This window comes from Myotis lucifugus, unplaced genomic scaffold (assembly GCF_000147115.1).
Source record: "Myotis lucifugus unplaced genomic scaffold, Myoluc2.0 scaffold_493, whole genome shotgun sequence".
In the NCBI taxonomy this organism is placed as follows: domain Eukaryota; kingdom Metazoa; phylum Chordata; class Mammalia; order Chiroptera; family Vespertilionidae; genus Myotis; species Myotis lucifugus.
Window position 1 is genome coordinate 523,938 of NW_005871541.1, and position 16,776 is coordinate 540,713.

At 43.3% G+C, this 16,776-nt stretch overlaps 1 pseudogene; it reads left to right on the forward strand.

Annotated features, from left to right (window-relative positions):
* Positions 1–2,439: 2,439 nt before the first annotated feature.
* On the forward strand, positions 2,440–3,358 carry LOC106694514 (annotated as a pseudogene).
* Positions 3,359–16,776: the final 13,418 nt, after the last annotated feature.

Consider the following 16,776-nt stretch of genomic DNA (forward strand, 5'->3'; position numbering starts at 1 on the left):
CATTGTTACGAATTGAACATAATTAAAGCATAGTGATTAATCACAAAAACAATATGTAATTATATATGTGTTTTCTAATGGTCTTATGCGACCCCTGTGAAAGGGTTGTTCGACCCCCAAAGGGGTCGCGACCCACAGGTTGAGAACCGCTGGACTAGAGGCTCAGGAGCCTGGGGTTTAGGACTTGGTGGCCTCAGGGGAAGGATGGATGGGACCCTGGGAGAGGTGTGAGAGGGAGACTAGCAGCCACTGGAGACTGGGAGTCCAAAGAGCAAAGGGGTGTGGGAAGGTTTTAAGGATGTTCAGGCAGGCTGAAGGCTGGAGAAAAGGAGGGAGGAGATTCTAAGGAGGAAGGAAGTTGGGGAGCCCTGTGTCAGATCTGAGGAGGGTTACAAAATTCCAGAAACTCCAGCCTGGGGGGAGGGTGGGAAAGGTGGGCAGGTGGGTGTTGGGGGTAGCACAGAGGTTAGAGTCCAGGGATCCATCTCAGTTTCCAGATTGAGGTTGGGGGTCACCACAACATGAGGAACTGTATTAAAGGGTCGCGGCAAGGTTTTCAGGGCTCTGACTGGTGTGAGATTGGTGCTGCTCCTTCCCCAAGGCCGGTCTGGGTTCCCCAATTTCCACTTCACCAGGAAGCGCCATAGAAATACAAAATGTCGCCTCCCCAGGACCCCAAGGCTTCTGATCCCCAAGCTGCAATTGGGAGTAAATGCACAGGAAGGAGGCACTGATTGAAGGCTGAGGAGCAGCCTGGCAGTGGGTGTTGGGGTGCTTGATAGAAGGGGATAGAGAGGCAGGGTGTCCTTGGAGCTTGCAGAGCCCACGGGGGTGACTCAGGTTGGGGACCAGGACCTTAGATGGCTGTGGTAGACTTGAGTCAGGGTCCTCTTCTGGGGTCAGAGCTACTTGCTCACATACAGTTCATCTTACATAAAGGACCTCCACAGTGTAATGTGCTCTTCACTTGTCCTCTGAGCGTGCCCGTTACTGCCTTGTTTTCCCAAAAGGGCTGGTCAGATGCTGAACCAACTAGGATTGAACAGTTGTGTATTCAAAGGAACATGCACAGATCAGTCCACTTTTCAAGACTTTTCCCCACCCAGAGCATGTAGCTCACGGCTCCTCCAGCCTCCTGAGGAGGTGCTGACAATACTTTAAGAAGGGGAGGATCCAGGCTTGCTGGCACCAGTGACCAAAAAGATGCCATCTGGAAGCCTTTAGAAGGTTTCTCTGCACCCTGTGCATTCCTTCACTGTACCCTCTAGGCCAGCGGTTCTCAACCTGTGGGTTGTGACCCCTTTGGGGCGAATGACCCTTTCACAGGGGTCGCCTAAATACATCCTGCATGTGAGATATTTACATTACGATTCATAACAGTAGCAAAATTACATTTATGAAGTAGCAACAAAAATAATTTTATGGTTGGGGGTCACCACAACATGAGGAACTGTATTAAAGGGTCGCGGCATTAGGAAGGTTGAGAACAACTGCTCTACGCTCTCATTTATATTCTGGTCCCTTTCCCTGTCCCTCTCTCAGGTCAGGGATTGTCTCCTCAACTCACCCACAGTGTGGACTCAGCCTCCCTGGTGGTTTTCCTGAGGCAGGTGGTCAGCAAGGCCACTCTTAAGTCCACCATTGTAGCCTCTGGCCCTGCCCTCCCCGACCCTTACCACTTCTCTAATCCTGGATCCAGTGCCTGGGCTGGCAGCTGTTCTCCCCAAAGAGATGCCCGCCCCACCCCCTCTACATCAGTGTGCTTTCTCCATCCAGCCCAGCTGCCCTCCGGGGCCCAGGGCACAGACCTAACCACAGAAACAGGCCATAGACTGTATTGGGTTTAAAGAAATTTATTTAGTTTTTATGGTCTTATATCTTCTTCCATCTGCCCTATTGGATGGTATGTAATCAGATTGTTGTGGGAGTAATTTTTGAATTACTGATATTTCAGTTAAGTGGTATGGAGGAAGGCAAGTATGAGTAATTGATTATACATATTTAATTTCCTTAAACCATATTTCTACAAGTTGGTTCATGAAGCTCCTTCATCTAAAATAAATATGTGATTTTTTACAGTGTTAACAATAAAGTGTTTTTTACTTAGCAGCTGCAATCATTTTCATTAGAAACATAAGAATATCTTTAATCATATAAATACTCATCTGTCTTATGTATGTCATTGACTCCTCCTTTAGATATGTTTTCAATTCCTCTGTCAAAAATTAGCATCATCTTATCCATGAGAAATGTTGCCAGGTTATGCACTGGAAACTGGGTTAGGTTTTGTTAATATTTCTTAATTTCTGTCAGCCTATTAAGCTGAGGGTTTTAAAAAATAAACCAATTCTAAATAGTTCCTGCAGAGACAGACGTACAGACAAGCACAACTAGCAACCTGATCATTTCATTTTAAAAAGAAATTAATTTTCTGGGAAGATGGTGAAGATATCAAAGCTTTATGATGTTGCCTAGGAAGAAATGCAAGAAGAAATGAGAAAATGGAAAAACGAAAACTCATGAAATAGAAATTGTGGCAGTTGGACAGGAATGAATTCATGGAGATGCTACTAAGCTTGGAGCTGATATTTGGATCCATATGAACAGGTGATAGTGCAGCCCTAGACTACGGGCAGGATGACTCGGCTTGGCTAAGGAGTTGGGAAGACAGTTCTCTGGCAGTCACAGAGTCAAGCACTAACTGGCATGAGATTTGCAGCCATGGAAAGATATGATGACGCTGTACAGATGTATGATCGAATCTTACATGAAGGTCCAACTAACACTGCACCTGGAAAGCATAAGATTGCCACTCTAAAAGCCCAGGGACAGCCCTAACCGGTTCGGCTCAGTGGATAGAGCGTCAGCCTGCGGACTCAAGGGTCCCAGGTTCAATTCCCGTCATTGAGTGTCTAGAACAATTTGTTGGAGACCAAGAAGCCTGGCCTGGATGTGCAGGGCTTCATATCAATGAACAGGACCACGGTAAAGCAGCCTTTTCCTCGGAGGGGCTTATGCTGACTAATCCACACAACCACGTACACTGTCAACAGTACGCTGAGATGAAACACACGCGAGGAGGACTTGAATACCTTGAACTTTCAAGAAAGTATTTTGCACAGGCATTGACACTGAGCAGCAGCAATATGAGAGCTTTGTTCGGACTTTACATATGAGCAAGTCATATTGCTTCTAACCCAAAAGCAAGTGAAAACGCAGAAAAGAACAATATGCTAGTTGGGCAGCTCATCAGATAAACAGAGCTGATCAGTTGGCAGGTCGAAGGAAGAAGGAAACCACATGCTCTCTAAAGGCAGTTGAAGGCATGTTGGAAACACGGCAGATTGCCCAGCCTTAAGGTTTCCAACCCTCTTTCCGGTTACCTTTCACAACTGCACAATTGATCTTACTGGCCTGTGACTTACTTACTGAATGCCCATGCTATTTACATACTAATTTTCTTTTCAGGCAGTTGTAAAGGATGTGTTTATATGAACCTAAAAATGCCTTTTATTGCTGAACAGCAAGATGGGGGAAGTACATGGAAGATTTAAGAAGAGTATTGTTGATTGTACATCATTCTCTTCAGATCACACACATATAACTGCTTTTGAACTATAACCTGATGTAGAAATAACCTTGTTAAACAAACCATAATAATTTATTTAAAAACATAAATAAAAAAGTAATAAATAAATAAATAAAGTATTTTGCCCATAAGACAGGTATAACAAGGCAAAAAACATTCATTGATAAGAGTTGGAATAAGTTGAACTTATTCATTCAGGTGGCTAAACCTTTTATTAATTTTTAGAGAAGACTTTCAAGATTTATATTTGCCCTTGGTAAACACTTTTTAAGGAGATGGGGGAGGTGGTGCTTCTTAGGTAAGGCAAGTTATTAGTCAATCTTTTAAAAGAGCTCCTTTCCCCATTTTCCCTTTGGTTTTTTTAGCCTCAGGCAATGTGGGCTGTGTTTATATCCCTGTAGGAAGGCCTTAAAAGTTTCTGAGAAGGCGGGGACAGAAGTTACTCACAGAGAACATTCAGAGTGAATGGGTCACTGCGGCCAGCGCTCACGGGGTCCCAGGTTTCACACTCATAGGGTCCTGTGTCATTTCTTGTGGCAGGGAGTAAAGTGAGAGTCCTATTGTCCTTGGACAGCTGCAGCCTGGCACCGGCTGGGGGAGTCTGACTGCTGATCAACCACAGGTAGGTGGTTTCCTGAGCCTGAGGTTCATACATTAACACTACAGGGTCCTTGTGCTCCTCAGGTCAGAATTGTGCCTTGTGATGTTGGGTTTGGGTAACTCCGCTGTGCAGATAACAGAGAGAACATTGTCTTTTGAGTCCCAAAGGCTTCTTCAGTTGGAGTTGGCACCTCTCACCTCTCAGCCAACTCGAGTTCTTGGAGAAAAAGCACAGACTCTCAGGTGTCAAGTGTCAGGGTTTGATCACAGAGAGACACAGGACTGGGAGTCACAAACCACCCAGCACTTGTCCTGGTTCCTCACTGACCAACTGACTGCCTGGCCAACTTGGGGGCGTGCTGAGTCCCTTCCAGCTACACAGACCTACAATGCTGTGTGGAGATGTGTTTCCACTGAAGCCTCACAGTCCAGGGTTGATCTAGAGATGAGTAATGATGGGCCACCCCATAGTCCTTAAGCCCAGAGAGGACTGGGCAGGGTGTCCTGGAACTGGGTGTCTGAGCAGAAACAATACACAGGAGACCAGAACCATGTCTGGCGGTGAGTTTAGGACCCAGGCTGCAGGGCCACAAGGTGTGGCCATCTCCCCTTCGAATTCACTGGTGACTGACATGAGACAGTGACCCCAGAAAGGGCAGAGCAGAGTCCAGGAAGGATTTAGAAAAGAGTGGGGTACAGCGGGAGCTGGCTGGCAGTGGCAGCAGAGCCAGGCTCTCTGCCCTTGGTCTGTAATGTCCTTTCTGCCACTGCAGAGGGCAGGGATCCTTCCTCAACACTCAGACAAGTGTGGAGATGGGGGAGCATGCAGGATGGTCTTAGGCGACCCCTGTGTTCGACCGCCAAAGGGGTCTCGACCCACAGGTTGAGAACCATTGGGTTAAAGCATTGATGACAGGATTTAAGTAAACATCTGACTGACTACAAAGTGTATGCTATTTTCATCGCAACATGCTGCCTCTGTTGGCACTATTAAATGCCAGGCTTCTGGCACAAAATCAATAAGGAAACAGCAGCCTTACATGACACACTAGACCAGATGATTTGATTGATGTTATCAGAGCATTTCACCCCAAAGCAGCAGAAGATACATTCTTTTCAAGTACACATAGTACATTTTCCAGGATAAACCACATGCTAGGCCACAAAACAATCCTCAATAAATTTAAGATTGAAATACTATCCAACATGGTATAGAACTAAAAATCAATTACGATATGGGGAAGGGACATTCCTCTCAGTCAGTCGTTTGCCCCAAGATGGAAGGGTGGGTGAGCTCCCAATCATTGCTGATTGCCAAGAGCACAGGACAGGGGTGAAGTTCAACACCACTGAACCTGCACTTGTCTCTCATAGCACTTAGCCCACTCTGCAATTAAATATTTGTGTGGTTATTGACTGTTTTCTGCCTCCCTCACTAAACTGCAAGTGCTTTGAGCAGGGGGGTAGAAGGGAATATGCTTTGGCTGACTATCCTGTGCTGGACCTCTAGAGCTGACTCATGTAATAAACCATCATTGAGTTGTTAATGGAATGCCTGAACATGCTTCATCATGATCCAGGTCAACAGGCATCACTGTTTTACTGACTACCTAGGCCAATTCTGTCTAATCAAAACATGAGGCAAGCCACATATCCAATTTTAAGTTTTCTAGTAGCTGTATTACCAGTTGAAATGTGTCCCTCCCTCCCCAAATCCCTGTATTAAAGTCCTAACCCCAGTACCTTAGAATGTGATCTTATTTGGAAATAGAGTCATTGCAGACGTAATTAGTTAAGATGACATCACTAGGATGGGCTCTAACCCAATATGACTGGTATCCTTATAAAACAAGGAAATTTAGCCTGGCCAGCGAGGCTCAGTGGTTGAGCGCCAACTTATAAACCAGGAGGTCCCGGTTCGATTTCAGGTCACTTCAAATGCCACAGGTGTGGGCTTGATCCCCAGTGGGTGGCATGCAGGAGGCAACTGATCAATGATTCTCTCTTATCATTGATGTTTCTATCTCCTTCTCCCTCTCCCTTTCTCTCTGAAATAAATTAAAATGGTTTTTTGTTTTGTTTTAAAGAGGAAATTTGGACCCAGAGGCAGAGACCCAAGGAGAAGGCCATGTGAAGGTTGGAATTATGCTGCCACAAGCCAAGGAACACCATAGAAGCTTGGAGAAAAACTTGAACAGATGTTTCCTCACAGGCCTCAGATGGAACCAATCCTGAAAACATCTTGATCTTGAACTTCTGGCCTTCAAGACTGTAAGATAAGTAATTTCTGTTGTTTTAAGCCATGCAGTTTGTGAAACTTTGTAATGGAAAAGAAACCTAGCAAACTAATACACTACATTTAAAAGTAAAACTAGCCCTAGCCGGTTTGGCTCAGTGGATAGACTGTCTGGCCTGCAGACTGAAGGGTCCCAGGTTCGATTCCAGTCAAGGGCACATGCCCAGGTTGCGGGATCGATCCCCAGTAGGGGGCATGTAGGGGCAGCCAATCAATGATGTTTCTATCTCTCCCTTTCCCTTTTTCTCTGAAATCAATAAAAATATATTTAAGATGAATAAATAAATAAAAGTAAAAGTAAGAAGGTTAATTTCATGGTATTTTATTTAATTCAGAATATTATAATTCAACATGTAATCAATATAAAATTATTAATGAGATATTTTACACTTTTTTCTTCATTCTAAGTCTTTGAGATCCAGCAGGTGTTTTACACTCATAGCAAATGTCCATTTGGATTAGTCCTGTTTCAATGGCTCAGTAACTACATGTGGGGAGTGACTCCTACCCTGGGCAGTGCTGACCTGAGTGTTACAGAGCTGAAGATTCCCATCTAGTCATACTTCTAGGGAGGGTTTTCTCTCCATCATACAAAGGTGTTCTTCTGGGCCTAGTTGGGATATAAAGTCTACTTTGAAGAGTTGATCCAGAGAATGAGGGAAGCCATAAGGGCCTGTAAAAATGCAGGAGATAAATTACCCCAAATTTAGTATTAGCCACGCATGATCTTTGAAGTTTCTCAAAGACAGGTAAGACAAGGCTTCAGAAGCAACCCACTGAAACTACCCATTTACAACTTCAAAAAGAAAAATCTTTACCCAGGTTGGAAAAAGAACATCTATTTTTCTATTTATTAGGGGTTCATACACCCTGGTTCCTGAATTTTAGACCCAAAATTATGAACTTGGTACTTTGTGACCTTTATGGGCCCTTCAAGCCTCCCACAGCCCTGACACCTGAGGAGATAGAGACCCCACAGAGGGGCTGTGTGAGGATGTGGAATCTGTCCTCAGCTGCTCAGAGCAGGTGCCTGCAGTTCTCCAGCCTCATGTCTCTGTATAGGCCTCTCAGAGAGGGTCCGGGAGCCACATCCAGGGTTATGTCCTTGAAGACCACTGGTCCCTAAAATTTTAGTCACATGCCTCACCCATCCAACATCAACACCATGTCCACAGGATGCAGTGCACGCAGCACTGGGAATAGAGGAGGGACCAGAAACAAAGTGATGTAAAATTTGGAGAGTCCAAGGTCAAAACTTACAGCATCCTCCTCTCCTTCACTCCATACTGCCCATCCCCACCACTGATTTGTTTTTTAAACTACACCTCCCCTACTGTGAGGAGATGCAGTGAGATTGTTGGAGACTTGCTTGGACCACATCATGCCCAAGCCCAGTTTGTAGCCAGACTGCCAATTCCATGAGCTGACACAGCCCCCTTTGCAGCTAAACTCAACTTGTGCTATTTTATTTTTTTAAATATATTTTTTATTGAAACTCAGGCATGTGCCCTTGATGGAATTGAACCCGGGACCCTTCAGTCCGCAGGCTAACATTCTGTCCACTGAGCCAAATTGGCTAGGGCAGTGGTCGGCAAACTCATTAGTCAACAGAGCCAAATATCAACAGTACAACGATTGAAATTTCTTTTGAGAGCCAAATTTTTTAAACTTAAACTATACAGGTAGGTACATTGTTATTAACTTAATTAGGGTACTCCTAAGCTGGCCTTTGCTAAAAACATCCTCAATCTGATTGAGGTATGTCCACTGAGATTGACCCCTTCCAACTCTCCCATCCAAACTCGTCTTGTATACTTGTTTCGTCTATCTCTTTTCGTTCATCCTCTCTATATGTCCAAACCATCTCAACATACCTTTCTCAATCCTTGACACTACATCTTCTTTCACTCCACAACGAAAACCGACTTCTGTGCATGGGCCACGGAGTTTCAATCCCACTGTACGTGCACGCCCACATGTGGAATTTTGTGCAAGAGCCACACTCAAGGGGCCAAAGAGCCGCATGTGGCTTGCGAGCCACGGTTTGCCGACCACTGCTAGGGCAACTTGTGCTATTTTAAACAAATGTAGGTGCTAACTGACCCAGAAATTCATCCTCAGGATAGAACCCTAAAATGTGCAAAGGCTTGAGTTTGGGGTTAGCAGCCACACCTCCACCACAGCCTGGAGAATGGGACGCCTTGCTGTGCAGCAGCAAATGCTCAATTGCTGTTTGCTGTATCTGGGACTCAAGTGTCACTGATTCAATGACCATTCAGATGTGGCTGCAGTCAACTCCATGGACATTTGACATGGTGTGCTTGTACATGTCTGTGAGGGAGTGTCTAGAAGTGTACTTGCTCCCTCTTAGGATATGCACATGTGTAACTGAGTGCTATTGAACTGCCCCAAATACCCTCTATCAGTTTGGCCTTAACAGTGCTTAGCACTGCCTGAGCCCAACTCCCCACCCAGCCTGGGTACTACCACCTTTCTCAATATTTTCCAAATTGATATAGATATATTGATATAAATTTAAAGAGCACATATCAGGGTAATACAGGAGAAATTTTATAATTTATCAGAGACAACCGTGAAAGCTATACCAATTTTTTTAAAATATATATTTTTATTGCTCTAGCTGGTTTGGCTCAGTGGATAGAGTGTTGGCCCATAGACTTAAGGGTTCTGGGTTCAATTCCCAACAAGGTCATGTACCTCAGTTGCAGGCCCCATCCCTGGCCCTGGTTGGGAAGCGCATGTGGAGGCTCCCCACACTGACGTTTTTCTCTCTCCCCTTCCTTTCCATTCTCTCTAAAAATCAATGGAAAAGTATCCTCAGGTGAGGATTAACAACAACAGCTAAATATATATATTTATATTGATGAGAGAGAATCATTGATTGGCCGCCTCCTGCACACCCCCCTACAGGGGATCGAACCTTCAACCCAGGCATGTGCCCTGACTGGAAATTGAACTGTGACCTCTTGGTTCATAGGTCAATGCTCAACCACTGAGCCACATTGACTGGGCTATGCCAATATTTTTTAAAACTTAGATTAGATTGACTGTTATCTAGAGAAATGTCAAACACTAAAACTGAGTCGAGAAAAAATGGATAATAAGAATAGACCATTAACCATTAAAGAAATTAACATGAGAGCCAGTATTGTCTCTCTGCCAGCACAACAATGGCCCAGGAGTCTTCAAGGGTGAGTTCCAACACATCTTCAACTTAAAGATCATCCTCAACAAACTCTCTTAGAGAATTCAAAGAACATTTCCGTACTCATTTTATGAGGCTAGTATAGCTGATACCAAAGCAGATACAAAATTATGGACCAATACCTACAAAATAAAATTAAATATTAGTGAATCAAATTCAGAATTAATAACAAACAAAAAGTTATGACCTGGGGGAAGTCTGTAATAATGTCGACATTAAAAATTTTTCATAAAAAATGTTACCACGACCAAGTAGGGTTTATATGAGAAATGCAAGTGTGTTTTAATATCAGAATGTAATTCTTCATGTCAACAGACTAAAGTATAACATTTTGATCTCAATAGATTTTTAAAAATTATTTTATCATATTCAATGTAATTCATGAACAAAAATCCTCTCACTCTCCTAGTAACTGTTAGGGAAAACATACACTCCTTATAGAGCTGAGACCAAACGAGTTCATAGAAGTAACGCATCAGAGCAGAGCTGATACCCATGGAACCCTAAACAAATGTGCACCTATCCTGACACCACTTCGGTCTCACATCCCATCTCTGTCTTCTCCCTCATGTTGTGGTTGGTTTCCTCAGTTTGGTCTTTGAGCAATTACTTTCTGGTTATTCAGCAATTACAATAAATTTTTCTGTGTACATTTTTAATTTCTGGGAACTCTTTCTGACTGTGCCTTTTCATGGGAGTTCATCAAGGAATCTTCCTGAATCCCTAAAGCAGTGGTTCTCAACCTTCCTAATGCTGCGACCCTTTAATACAGTTCCTCATGTTGTGGTGACCCCCAACCATAAAATTATTTTCGTTGCTACTTCATAACTGTAATTTTGCTACTGTTATGAATCGTAATGTAATTATATATGTGTTTTCTGATGGTCTTAGGCGACCCCTGTGAAAGGGTCGATCGACCCCCAAAGGGGTCTCAACCCACAGGCTGAGAACCACTGCATAAGGATGTTTAAATGTTTTCTTCTGTACTTTAAAATGAGGTTTCCCCCAGTCATGGGTCCACTTGGTTATCATCCATTTGTTCTACATCCTGCCATACTCGACATCCTTATGTGTGTGTCTTGGTTTTCTTCTTCATTGCCCCCTTTTTTGTTTTATTATGGATTATTCTCAAATGTGTTATGCTTCTTGGTTGTAAAGTCTATATTTATTAAGGACTAAGATGATTATCAAGGGCATATGGTAAAGATCTGTTCTGTACTTATAGTCTATACTGAAGCTTTTTAAAAATATGTTTTTATTGATTTCAGAGAGAGATAGAAACATCAATGATGGGAGAAAATCATTGATCAGCTGACTCCTGACCATCCCACAGGGGGGATCAAGCCCTCAACCCAGGCATGTGCCCTGACCTAGAATCAAACCTCGACCTCTTGGTTCATAGGTAGACACTCAACCACTAAGCCACACCTGCTTGATGAACTATTGTTTTTTTCTTAAAAAGGACAACTGATGCTTGTCTGGGTGGCTCAGTTGGTTAGAGTGACGAACATCAAAAGGTTGCAGGTTGGATTCTTGGACAGGGAACATACCTAGAATGCGGGTTCAATACCTGGTCCTGCATGAGGCAAGCTATTGATGTTTCTCTATCACATCAATGTTTCTCTCTCTCTCTGTCTCTCTCAAATCAATTAACATTTTCTCAGGTGAGGATTAAGAAAAAAAGAGCTGACCAAAAAACTCAAAACATTTTTTGTTTTTGTATTTCATATTGAATATATTCAAAAGAATCATTTATAACATCTGCACAAGGGCATGGAGAACAACAATTTTTAAAGACCCCACTGTGTGTCTTCACCCAGTGTGAGGATAAAGAGAATCAGATCCCCATGGGTCCTGTGTGCTTTAACCCAACCCACCCCCAGCAGCAGTACTCAAAATAGTTTCCTTCCTTTATCATTTTCAACCACATGCTGTTCCCTGAAAAGCCATATAGTTCATTTAGAGTCTTTTGAAACTTCATAAAAATGAAATTACACTGAATTTTCTGCTACTTGCTCTGTTCAATCAAAATTATGTTCCCAAGATCCACTCATGTAGACGTGTGTGGCTGCTGTGGCTTTTGCATTTTCATCGCTATGTAGTCTCCCATTGTATTAACTGACCACCTTTTATTTCTCTATAATTAGTCATTGGTGTGCACTCAGGATGTCTGTTTTTGTGTTGCCCAAACACTGCCACTACGAACACCTCTCTGTACGTGTCTGTTGTGGCACACACACATTTTTTGGGGCTGCGACATCTTCAGCTTTCTACCGCACGGTCTTTATCTTGTTGCTTTATAAGACTCCTTCACATATTCTGGATACAATTCTTTGTCACTGTACCTGCTGCAGATCTCTTTTCCCCATTTGTGGCTTGTAGTTTTTACTTTTTCACATTGTCCTTTCCCAAATAGATGTTAATTTTAATTTAGTAGAATTTATCTCTTTAGCCTTAAATTAGTGCTTTTTCTATCTAATTTCCTGTATGCACTTGTGTGTGTGACCAATTTTTCCAAAATCATTTATGAAGTATTTCCCTTTCCCAATTTATCTGTAATTTCATCTCTGTTATAAAGTTTCTGTGTGTGAGGAAGGGGGTAGCTCTTGATTTTCTACAGTCCTCCAGTGTCCCCTTTGTACTCTGTCTTAAATAGTGCAGTGACAACCCATCTTCTCTCTCTTTTTTTGTTTTGTTTAATCCTCACCTGAGGATATTTTTTCCATTGCTTTTTAGAGAGAGAGTGGAAGGGAGGAAGAGATGGGGAAGAGAGAGAGAGAGAGAGAGAGAGAGAGAGAGAGAGAGAGAGAGATGTGAGAGCAACACATCGACTGGTTGCCTCCCACACATGCCCTGACCAGGGGCTGGGAACAAACCCGCAACCCAGGTCTGTGCCCTTGAGTAGGAATCAAACCCATGACCTTTGGTGCCTGGGCTGACACTAACCACCGAGCCATACCAGCCGGGGCAGAACCATCTTTTTAAAAAAATGCTCACTCAAGGATACACTTATTGTTGAGAGAGAGAGAGAGAGAGAGAGAGAGAGAGAGAGAGAAGCATAAATGTGAGCAACATCAATGGGTTGCCTCCTCTATGTGTGGCGACCAGAGATGGAACCTGCAGCTGAGGTGTGTGCCCTGGCTGTAAATTGAATCCGCAACCTTTTGGGTACTGGGTGACACTCCAACCAACTGAGCCACCGGCTGGGACAGTTAGGATATATCCTGACAGCTAGTATGACAGTTGCTACTTTGAGACTCTTCTTCAGGGTCCTTTGCTAAACTGTTTAATTTTGGAAATGGCTTGTCAAGTTCAAGAAAATGACTAGGATTCAATCTGGAAGCTCATAATTCTATAGATTATTTGGGGAGAATGGAGATTTTCATTGTAGAGTCTTCCAATTGTGGACGCAAAGGGGCCACATGCTAACCTGACTAGCTCAGGGTAGGCCTGTGTGGTGGCGTCACAAACTCAGAGGCCTAAACTAACCACAAAGGGTGGTCTGAAATAAAAACTTTTTAAACTAAAAAGCAGTTTATGGTGGGTAGTCATGTCCTAGGTCAGTATCTTTCCTAACAAAGGTCAATCTTTACCTTAACTGAACCTGTCTATTGTCTTTTTCCATCTATGATAACATATCATTGTAATGTAAAAGCAAATTTCCTTTTTCCAGACCCCTCAACGCACTGGGACCACTCTATGGAGACAACAAATCCCCTAATTGTTATTGAGTTAATAACTATCCTGCACCCACCTAAGTAAAAGATGTATGTGTCTATAATTTTACTTTTTATCCAATCCTAGAGGTTTCCCTGCTTTGCTTTCTCCCACCTCCTTAATCTATCACCAATGGATTTCATGTAACCCACTTATATATCCTTTTTTGATTGTAATGTATAAAACTAGGTGTGAAACTGCCATTCTCTGGAGCCTTATCTTAATTCATTGAGAATCTGCTTCTAGGCATTTGTTGACAGTTTGGCTCAAATAAACTCACAAACATTCTTCACAGGTTTGAATGATTCTTACGTTAACATGACTTGGCGTAGTGCAGCAGGATTCCAAAGAAGCTCACCCTGCAGACCCGGACCTGGTGCCAGGATCCAGCAAAGGGCCTGCTGAGCCCTCTGACTCCTGTCCATTGGGTAAACTTGGGTGAGTCGTCTTTTGGATCAAGGACCTTCCCTTGCTTGTGGTAGAGGGTCTGACTTTATTTGAGCTGTATTTTTAAATCCTTGAGGTGGAACTAAGTTTAAGGGTTGACAGAACCCAGGTTAAGGCTAGACAGGAGGAAAAATGGGTGGCTGGTTTTGAACTCTGGCTTTTCAATTGGAAATGCTTTCTGAGAGTCTGAGCAAAAACCTTTGCTGTATAAATGAGAGCTGAACTCTTTTAGCTCCTAAGACAAAGAGGAACACCCTCCCTCCGGCCTGAATCTTGAATCTCGAGTGTTCTTAGGTGAGATTTCACTAAGAATCTTTGTGAAAGTGTCAGAGGTCACTCCTTCTGACCTGCAGGAGCCCCATAGGCAAATCCCAACTCAACTGTAATTAAACTAACAGGCTCTTCTGGTGGAGCACCCATAAGGCTTGCTCAGCCAGCGCCCAGAGCCCTTCCGGTTGTTTTGAACAGCCTGGAGAGAAACTAAGGGGCTTGGAAGGCGGATGGAATGTGGATGTGCAACCAGGTGTATTTTTAGGACAGTTTCAATTCCTTACATGGTCTGACTCCTGGTGTCCAGTAAGTCTTTTTTCTGGTCTTTTTTGTTCTTCTGGGGCGGAAAGCTTACAAATGGCCATGAAGGATTATATTGCACTACAGTTCTAACATTTCCCTCCTCTTTCTATTTGTTAATAATTATTCTTAATTGAGTCTCTTTCTTCTGCCAGTCATCCTAAGGAACAAGGCACCCTGGTGCTGTTGGCAAGGATATATGATTAAACAGTTACCCCACAAATCAGAAACTGCTGGGGTCCAGCCCCAGCGGGTCCAGGGGTTCCCAAAGGTGTGGACGGAGTCGGCGGAGAAGGAATGACACGGAGGCAGTGTTCAGGTGATCGTCATAGCCAGGTTCCTTCCTTGCCAGGTACCTCTCTTTATTGTCATCTAACATCTGTATTTGGTCCCAATCCTATCCATTCTATACAAAAGGCCAGGGGGCTTCCCAACTCCATTCAAAGGTTACTCTATTGTTCCACTAAGCTACAAGGAAGTAACTGAAGGAGGTCACTCCAAGCAAAGATCAAAGCGACCAACCACCCCTCTGACACTCAGTTAAAGGGTTTACTGATAAAAATCCTCACCTGGGGAAACAACCTTTCTTTTCCTAGCCAGGTTCCTTCCCCTATTGTCCTCTTACATCTACATTTATCCTATTTGATCTTAATCCTATCCATTCCATTCCAAAGGCTAGGACATTTCTCATCTCCATATCAAGGTCCCTTGAAACATCCCTGCACAGACTGCCTCAAGCAGCCAGGGTGGATCGGCTTCCAGCAAGAAACCTATCAGCCTGCAGTTTAGTATAAGAGAGGGTGAAATTATCAGAATGATTTATCTTGTAGTTATTAGATACTGAAAGACAATAACTAGAACACCCAGTAAAAGTCAGACATTCGCCATAGGGAGCTACTGCAACAATCTTTGGAGAAAACATTCTTGCATCCTTTTCCCGGGCAGTGGGTCCCAATGCATAAAGCTCCCCATATGTAACTTTCTTCCCAAAATGAATAGAATGAGTTGTATTTTAGCAATAGGTGTCTCAACTCCTACTAGGCAAGATGTAAAGGTCTGCTCTACCTAGGTTCCTCCTTGAGGTATTCCTGGGTTTAATCACCCCTTCTTCCCCTTCTGATGCCCATCCTACTCTGGTGTGATATAGATCTAGGGCTTTACCCCTGCCAGCTTCAGAGCAGCTGGAGTGATGAGAAGCACGTCCCAGGGTCCCCATCCATGTTGATCATCCATGTTTTGTGTAGAACTCTGTCTCCTACTAAGAAGGAATGTAGGGAAAATATCCCTAGCACATGCCAAATCATGAATTACAATCAGTGTTTGATTAAGATGCTGAGTGGAGTTTGTATGTGGTACCTAAGGCTGACGAACCCCATTGAGTGACTTGGGAGGTAAAAGCTGGTCCTGAGGCAGCCATAGCGCCACTCGTCTGGTTTCTGGGCCTGGGGCTGAAATACAACTGAGGCCTAGATGTTATCTTTAGGGAGGAAAAGGTCAGAGGTTCTCAACTGCCTGACCATTGATACGCTAGGGGAGGAAAGGTTACCCTGGGAGTGAGGTTCTTGTTTTTCCAGTTTTGCCCCTTTCTGGGCATCTGGAGCTTTCTGCCCTGGTGAGTTTCTGTACCTGGCCCATTGTCCTTGCTCTGGGAAGTCTAACTTCTGGGAGCCTTCTAACAATAAGTATGTTCTATTTGTATACATATATTTTATTGAAATGTATGTTCTAGAAATTTCAGTCTGCTCTAGAAAGAAACTTGCAAAGATTCAGAGCAAGTTCAAACAGGAAACTCTCAGGGGTAGTAGGTGTCCAGTCAGTGACATCAGACAAGCCAAGAATGATGATTCCCTGTGGGGGCGTGGGGGAGGGATATTCAGATATTTGTGGTCCACACATTGGGAGTTTATGAATTATTTCCAATGCTCAATGCACACTTCCAATAAACCATGTACAATGTTTTAAAATCTTACATATTATTTGTTCTTTGTATGTTGAAATTATGTATTATATCTAAATACATATAGACTTTATATTATTCTCTATGCCTTTTTTACAGTAATTATTATTTACCAAGACATTGTTGTCTTATAATGTTATATCTTATAGAAAAGCAAAGTTTTTTAAAAATCAATTGCTTTATAATCAAATCTATAACTGTAACCGGACAACCAACGGGTCCAGGCTGCCTGTCACCACTTGAGCCAATTAAGCGGAGACAGGGTTGAATCATGTATGAGCTTTTATTCCAGTACTGCTAGCAGTAAGGGTGAGCAGCAGGTCACCCACAAAAATCTGCTCTGATCCCCCTTGCCATTTGGCTGGTTATATACA